Source organism: Pelodiscus sinensis, chromosome 14 (assembly GCF_052426305.1).
Source record: "Pelodiscus sinensis isolate ZL-2025 chromosome 14, ASM5242630v1, whole genome shotgun sequence".
NCBI classification, from domain to species: Eukaryota; Metazoa; Chordata; order Testudines; family Trionychidae; genus Pelodiscus; species Pelodiscus sinensis.
Window position 1 is genome coordinate 5,668,399 of NC_143065.1, and position 7,606 is coordinate 5,676,004.

General features: G+C 46.9%; 1 long non-coding RNA gene across 1 annotated transcript in view; it reads left to right on the plus strand.

Moving 5' to 3' along the window:
- LOC149523572 (uncharacterized) overlaps positions 1-6,199 on the plus strand; it is a 50,731-nt gene extending 44,532 nt beyond the window's left edge. Inside the window, exon 5 of the long non-coding RNA XR_016350639.1 lies at positions 4,711-6,199. This is a non-coding gene — a long non-coding RNA (uncharacterized LOC149523572). The remainder of the gene's footprint in view (positions 1-4,710) is intronic.
- Positions 6,200-7,606: the final 1,407 nt, after the last annotated feature.

Sequence of the window (7,606 nt, forward strand, 5' to 3'; positions counted from 1 at the left end):
GCAACATCCAGGGATGAAAGAAATAGGTCCTGATTCAAAAAAGCGCTTGAGTATATTGCTTAACTCTGAGCATCTACTGAGCAAGCAAAAAGGGGTGTGAGCATGACTGAATTATGGAGCAAGAGTATTTGTGAACATGTCTGCACATTTCTCATGCTCTTTGCCTGGCAATATAAGAATACTAGAAGACCTACCCAGCGTTGCTCAGGTTCTTCAGGGCAGGGCGATGTGGGGGATGTAGGAATCATGGCAGAGGCCTGGGGATGTGGGAGGGTTCAGGGCAGGAAGCTGGGGATGTGGGGTGGGGGGAGTGTGTGTGTGAGGGAGTCAGGGTTGGGGAGTGAGGAGGAGCTCAGGGAAGAGACTGGGGGTGCAGGAGTAAGAGCGGGAAGTGAGGAGGGGCTCAGGGTGAGGGCAGAGGGCATGGGTGCAGGAGGCAGGGCAGCCTGTTGGGAGGAGGGGGCACTCAGAGTAAGGGGTGAGAGTGGTCAATGGCTTCTCCCTGGGGCTGGCCGAGGACAGGGGGCTGCGCATCATAGCCACTGGCTTCTCCCCAGGGCTGGACTGGGACAGGGAGAGAAGGCCCAAGGCAGTAGGGCCATGCTTCCAATTAGTGGCTGCTCACTAGGGCACTTGCCCTTGGTCATTCATGTATATAATTGTCCCTGCTATCACACTCTTCCCTTTCTATTTCATATGAAACAATTGCATTCCACACATGTTCCATTATCCTGGCACAATCAAACCCTGACCTTACTTTAAGTTATGGTAAGAAGAAGCCACATACCAAATTTGGGGGCCCTAGGTCTTACCATTTAGGAGTTTGTGAACTCACAGCTGGTCGAACAGACAGACAGACACGCATAATTCTAAAATATATAGTAAGAGGATAAGAACGGCCATAGTGGGTGAGATCAAAAGTCCATCTAGCTTAGTATCCTTTCCTCTCTCAGGGTATGTCTACACTACCCTTCTAGTTCGAACTAGCGGGGTAATGTAGGCATACCGCACTTGCAAATGAAGCCCGGGATTTGAATTTCCCGGGCTTCATTTGCATAAGCCGGGCGCCGCCATTTTTAAATCCCGGCTAGTTTGAACCCCGTGCCGCGTGGCTACACACGGCACGGAGTAGCTAGTTCGGATTAGGCTTCTTAATCCGAACTAGCTGTACTCCTCATTCCACGAGGAGTTAGAATGAGGAGGGTAGTGTAGACATACCCTCAGTGACTAATACCAGGTGTCTCAGAGGGAATTAACAGAACAAGCAATCATCAAATGATCTGTCCCACTTCACCCACTTCCAACACCTGGTAAACAGAAGCTAAGGACACCATCTCTGCCTATCCTGGCTAATAGCCATTAATGGACCTATCCTCCATGAACTTAGCTGGTTCCTTTTTGAACCCTGTTATTTTCTTAGCCTTCCCAGCATCCCCTGGAAGAAGTGGGTAGGTGATAAGTAAGGGTATGTCTACACTACCACACTAGTTCCACGAGGCGTGCAGATAGTTCGGAATAGGAAACCTAATCCGAACTATCTAGTTCGTGCTGCGTGTAGCCGCGGGCACGGAGTCCGCACTAGCGGACATTTAAAAATGGCGGTGCCCGGCAACATGCAAATGAAGCCCGGGAAATTCAAATCCCGGGCTTCATTTGCAAGTTCGTATGACTACATTAACCACCCTAGTTCGAACTAGGGTGGTAGTGTAGACATATCCTAAGAGAGCATAGGGGATAGAATTGCCTTCATTGGCTTTGTCTCCAAAGCTGTTTAAAAGTTAGCCTCCAACTTTTCTAGCCCAGTATTTCTCAATCAGTGGTATGAGTACTCTTAGGGGTACTCGAGAGACGTCTGGGGGGTATGTCAACACAACTGATATTTGGAGAAAACTGAATTTTTTTTAAAGCGTTTAATTATTTTTCTTCTTTCTACACCCAAAAATTTCATCGCCTGCCTGGCTATGATTAAGCTGTTTAAACAAATGTGTTGCAAGAGTAGAACAAAAATGTGTGAGTCTGAAAACTGTAGGTACAGGGAATACTTATAATTTTTTTTAAAAGGGATACTTTATAAAACAAAAAAGGTTGAGAAACACTGTTCTAGCCTACCTCTCTGATGACCCATCCACTGCTTTTCTTTTGTTTCTCCTTCTGTCTCCTCCCTGAAACACTCCATGGTTGAATGTGAAGTTGAAGGTTGCTCATTTACTGTGTAGTGGCTCTGCCTATCTGAAATCCTCCCCCTCGGTAGCAAACGACTTAATCCCTTTGCATTAGTAACCTTCCTTTTTCACATTAACCTATGACTATCTCTGTGATGTGTTTCAAGAGATTTAATTAAGCACATAAAAAAATTAAAAGTATTGATACTGCCATTATGGCTGTCACATCTGTGCCTTTTAGTTTTTAAATCAGTTCTGTGGTATATTTCTAGGATAGCTACAAAGACCTCTCTTTCACCTGTAATGGTCAATACCATCTCTTTTTTTTTTCTTGTTCATAGTATCATAGAAATCTAGGGTTGGAAGAGACCTCAGGAGGTCATCTAGTCCGACCCCCTGCTAGAAGCCCAACTAAGCCATTCCAGCCAAGGCTTTGTTAAACCTTGTCCCCCACAGCCCCGGGGACAGCCTTGCACCCTTGGATGTGGATCTGGCACCCTTGGAATAAAGGAAGGATAAGGGGGGCCAGACGGTAGGGAGGTTGGGGGGCTCCTCCAGTGGCGCAGTGGATAAGGTACCTTGCCTTAACAACCACTAAGGATGGCAGTTGTACCACTTTCCTAGGTAAGCCATTGCAGTGCTTCACCACCTGCCTAGTGAAGTAGTTTTTCCTAATATCCAATCTAGATCTGCCCTCCCAGCCCCCCACCATGTGGCAGATCCCAGTCCCCCTCCCTCCACCAGAGCAGGCCTTAGCCCCCTCACCAGAGAAGGCCTCACTTGCCCACCACGCAGCCTCAGCTGCACACCCCGAGCACCGCAGCCACTCTCCGCTCAGCTCCGCCAGCCAGGCCACATAGCAGCTGCTGGAGCTGGAACTGGGGCTACGGTGAGGCTGCTCCAGTAGGGACAGCCTCACGGTGGCCCAGGCTCCAGCCACAGCACACCCAGCTGCCAGCCATCCCACTCACCCTGCTGCTTCATGGGGAAGTTGGTGGGAAGGGAATTCCCTTATGTAGAATGCCAGAGGGCAGGGCTAATTATAAGCTGGGGGCATGGCTTTGCAACATAAACTACTGACCTAGACAAATTAAAGGATTGGGCAAAAAGAAAGGAGATGAGGTTCAACAAGGACAAGTGCAGAGTCCACCACTTCGGATGGAAGAATCCCATTCATTGTTACAGGCTGGGGACCAGCTGGCTAAGTGGCAACTCTGTGGAATTACAGTAGACAAGAAGCTGGATATCAGTCAACACTGTGCCCTTGTTGCCAAGAAGACTAACGTCATATTGGGCTGCATAAGCAGGAGGATTTCCAGATCAAGGGACGTGATTATCTTCCTCTATTCAGCACTGGTTAGGCCACATCTGGAGTATTGTGTCCAATTTTGCGCCCCCCCACCTCCACCTCCAGAAAGGATGTGGGCAAATTGGAGAGAGCCAGTGAAGGGCAACAAAAATGATTAGGGGTATGGAGTACATAACTTGTGAGGAGAAGTTAAGGGAACTGGACTTATTTAGGCTGCAGAAGAAAAGAATGAGAGGAGACTTCATATGGTTGCATGCTTTTTCCAGGCCAGAGACACTTAGGCTACGTCTACACTGGCATGATTTTCCGGAAATGCTTTTAACGGAAAAGTTTTCCGTTAAAAGCATTTTCGGAAAAGCACGTCTAGATTGGCAGGACCCTTTTCCGGAAAAGCACATTTCCGGAAAAGCGTCCATGGACAATCTAGATGCGGTTTTCTGCAAAAAGGCCCCGATCGTCATTTTCGCAATCGGGGCTTTTTTGCGGAAAACAGTACTATGCTGTCTACACTGGCCCTTTTCTGGAACAGTTTTCCGGAAAAAGACTTTTGCCCGAATGGGTGCAGCATCGTTTTTCTGGAAAAGCACTGATGATTTTACATTAGATCGTCAGTGCTTTTCCGGAAATTCAAGCGGCCAGTGTAGACAGCTAGCAAGTTTTTCCGGAAAAGCGGCTGATTTTCCAGAATAACTTGCCAGTGTAGACACAGCCTTACAGAACTGGATTCAAAAGAGTCAGGATAAATATTCTACCTAGCTTTTTCTTTTCTTTTCTTTTCTTTTCTTTTCTTTTCTTTTCTTTTCTTTTCTTTTCTTTTCTTTTAAAAAACAGTACATAGCAATGAAGATGTTTGTCCTCCCCCTATAAACCATTGCAATCTCCGTGCTGAACTAACAGCATGGGATGTCTTTCTCCAGAATGTCAGGGGGTAGAGGCAGAAAAGGGTGCCTCTTCTTTCTGAAAGACCAAAGAGCTCAGTTAAGCCTTAGCTGATCTCACATAAAGTGATACGGGTTTAAAATGAACAAACATGTAATACTGGGTCTTTTTACGGATGGTCACGGGAGGGATGGGAATACCCCCTGTGACAGGGTGTACCAACCCTGCACTGGGCCTGTGAGGGTAACCATGGTTACCTGGCTGACAAAGCCCCTCCTCCACAGCTCTGCTGGGCATGCTTCAGCTGGAAGCTGCCTATATAAGCCAGTGGAGTAGCTCAGTCTGGGCTGACTATTGCAGGAAAAGGAGGTGCTGCTACAGCTCCTGAGGAAGAGTTGGGGACAGACCGAACTGTGGAGGCCAGCCCTAGTCTGGAGGAAAGTGGCGAAGAAGACTGCAATTGTGAGTCCAGTAGGAAGTAACCCAGGATGGGGAGTTACACCTCCTAGAGCTCGGTGCATTTTGGGTAGATTTCCCGCTGAGCTAGTGGTGGACCACTCCTCCACTGACAGGGCCTGGGCTGGGACCCGGTAGAGAGGGTGGGCCTGGGTCCCCCTATCCCACTGGCATTAACCCCAAAGTGGGGGTGCTACATCTGTTGCCATTGACTCTGTCTGCTAGGACACACAGACCTGTGTGAAGGGGTGCTGATATTGACTCTGTGCCTACAATCGCTATGACTCACTGCCCTGAGGGCAGGGAGTGGTGTTACTGACTGGGTGTTAGGCCTCACTGCCTGGTAGAGACAAGCAACGGTTTTCCATCTATGTGCAGAATAAATTTTGTTAAGTGCACCAAGGTATGTGCAGATGTGCACCACCAATAGAAACACATGCTGGCTGTGGTCAGCTGTGGGCACTCTGCAAATCAGTTGGGCAGCACCTGAATGTCTCCTGGGTGGCTGCCCAAGCACTCAGCTTACAGGCACACTGGAGACAAGGTGTGGTTATTGGCCATGGGCCATTGGAACCAATATGCACGCAGGGCGGAGCATCCTTTTAGAGGCCTCAAAGGTCTAATGCCCTACGCATTAGGAATGGGCATGTTCACCCTATGACACCCCCATACACACATCCTGCCGTTCAATTATCACATGCCAAGATGGGGATTCAGAAATTAGGAAACCAATCATTTGCTGTACTGAGAAGTGCAATGCCTTAGGAGCCCTGTATTTCTCAGAGTCCAATGTTTTGTGAACAAAAAATGATGCAAATTTCCATAAACAAACCTCACAGTTTACATACTCTATTGCTCTCACATTTACAGCCCTGTGAAGAGTAGTACAAGCGTCATACTTCATTGGTCATATCCGTGACTGTGCTTTTGGGAGCAGAGGCTGCAGAAGATTAAATACTGCAGGAAGTGTTTGTGTGCCCCTGTGGCAAGAGACCAAGGAAATCTATCAACTCTCTTTTCCACTTCACTGTCAGCCAAGTTTCTAATGAAAGGCTAAGGGCATATTTATGCTTAGAACACAATAGCAGCACTACTGCAGCTGCATCACTAGTGCCTCAGGCTGTGTCTATACTGGCGTGATCTCACACAAAAGCACCCGCTCTTGCGCAAAAACTTGCTGCCTGTCTACACTGGCCGCATGTTCTTGCGCAAGTAAACTGACGTTCTGATGTATAAAATCAGAGCTTCTCGCGCAAAAACTCTGACGCTCCCACTCAGGAATAAGCTTTCTTGTGCAAGAGCTCTTCCAGAAGAGGCCAGTGTAAACGGGCAACATGAATTCTTGTGCAAGAAAGCCCTATGGTTAAAATGGCCATCAGAGCTTTTTTTTGTGAAAGAGCGTCTACACTGGCATGGATGCTCTTGCACAAAAGCACATGCCAGTGTAGACGCTCTCTTGTGGAAGAGTTTTTGCGCAAGAAGCTGCCAGTGTAGACGTAGCCTCAGTGTAGATACTATTATATTTCGACAGGAGGGATTCTACCACCAGTGTAGATTCTCCCACCAGGAGGCAATTGTTAGGTCAAAGGAAGAATTCTTCTGCTGACCTTTTGCTGTCTACACAGGCACTTTGGTCAATTTGACTATGACACTTGGGGATAGAGTTTTCATACCCCTCAGCAATGTAGTTGTGCCAACCCATGACTCCCTGCCTCCCTCACTTCAGCACTGCTTGGTGGGAGTGGGATAAAATATAGCAGCAATACACTGGTATAAGCTATGTCCATACGATAAGCATCCTTTCATATACCATATAAGCTGTGTCCATACGATAAGCATCCTGTCATATACTAATAGGCTGTGTCTAGACTGGCAAGTTTTTTCGGAAAATCGGCAGCTTTTCCGGAAAAACTTGCCAGCTGTCTACACTGGCCACTTGAATTTCCGGAAAAGCACTGACGATCTAATGTAAAATCATCAGTGCTTTTCCAGAAAAACTATGCTGCTTCCGTTCGGGCAAAAGACTTTTGCCCAAAAGGGCCAGCGTAGACAGCATAGTACTGTTTTCTGCAAAAAAGCCCCGATCGCGAAAATGGTGATCGGGGCTTTTTTGCGGAAAACCGCGTCTAGATTGGCCACGGACGCTTTTCTGTTAAAAGCATTTGCGGAAAATCATGCCAGTCTAGACGTAGCCCAAGCGTATTCTGGTCCAGTGTTTCTTAACCTTTTTTATAAAGTAACACCCTTTTCAAAAAATAAATAAGTACTCCCAGTACCTACAGTTTTCAGACACACACAATTTTTTTCTACCATTACAACACATTTGTTTAAACAACTTAAACGTAGTCGGGCAGGCGATGAAATTTTTGGATGTAAAAAGTACGAAAATAATAAAATGCTATCAAACTTAAAACAAAAATTCAGTTTTCTCCAAATTTCAATTGTGTTCATGTACCCCCCAGACTTCTCTCAAGTACCCCTAAGGGTACTCGTACCACTGGTTGAGAAACACTGTTCTGGACAGCTCTGTTTTGGTGACCATACCCTACCACTGTTTGCAATATACAGATCAGATTTGGGTTTTTTTCTTCTCTGGCAGAGAAGGAAGGGGGAAAGAATATCAAGAAACAGATTTCATGTACATATGATTCCAAGTCCAGCTTTTAGTTGTGGTGTCAGGCTGCTGTGGTGTCCATGATATCCTGAGGCAAGCAACCAAGCTATGAGGCTAAGTATGTGTTTCATCATTGATTACAGGGTTCAAAATACTACAGACCACCCCACCAAAGGCCAAAACCCA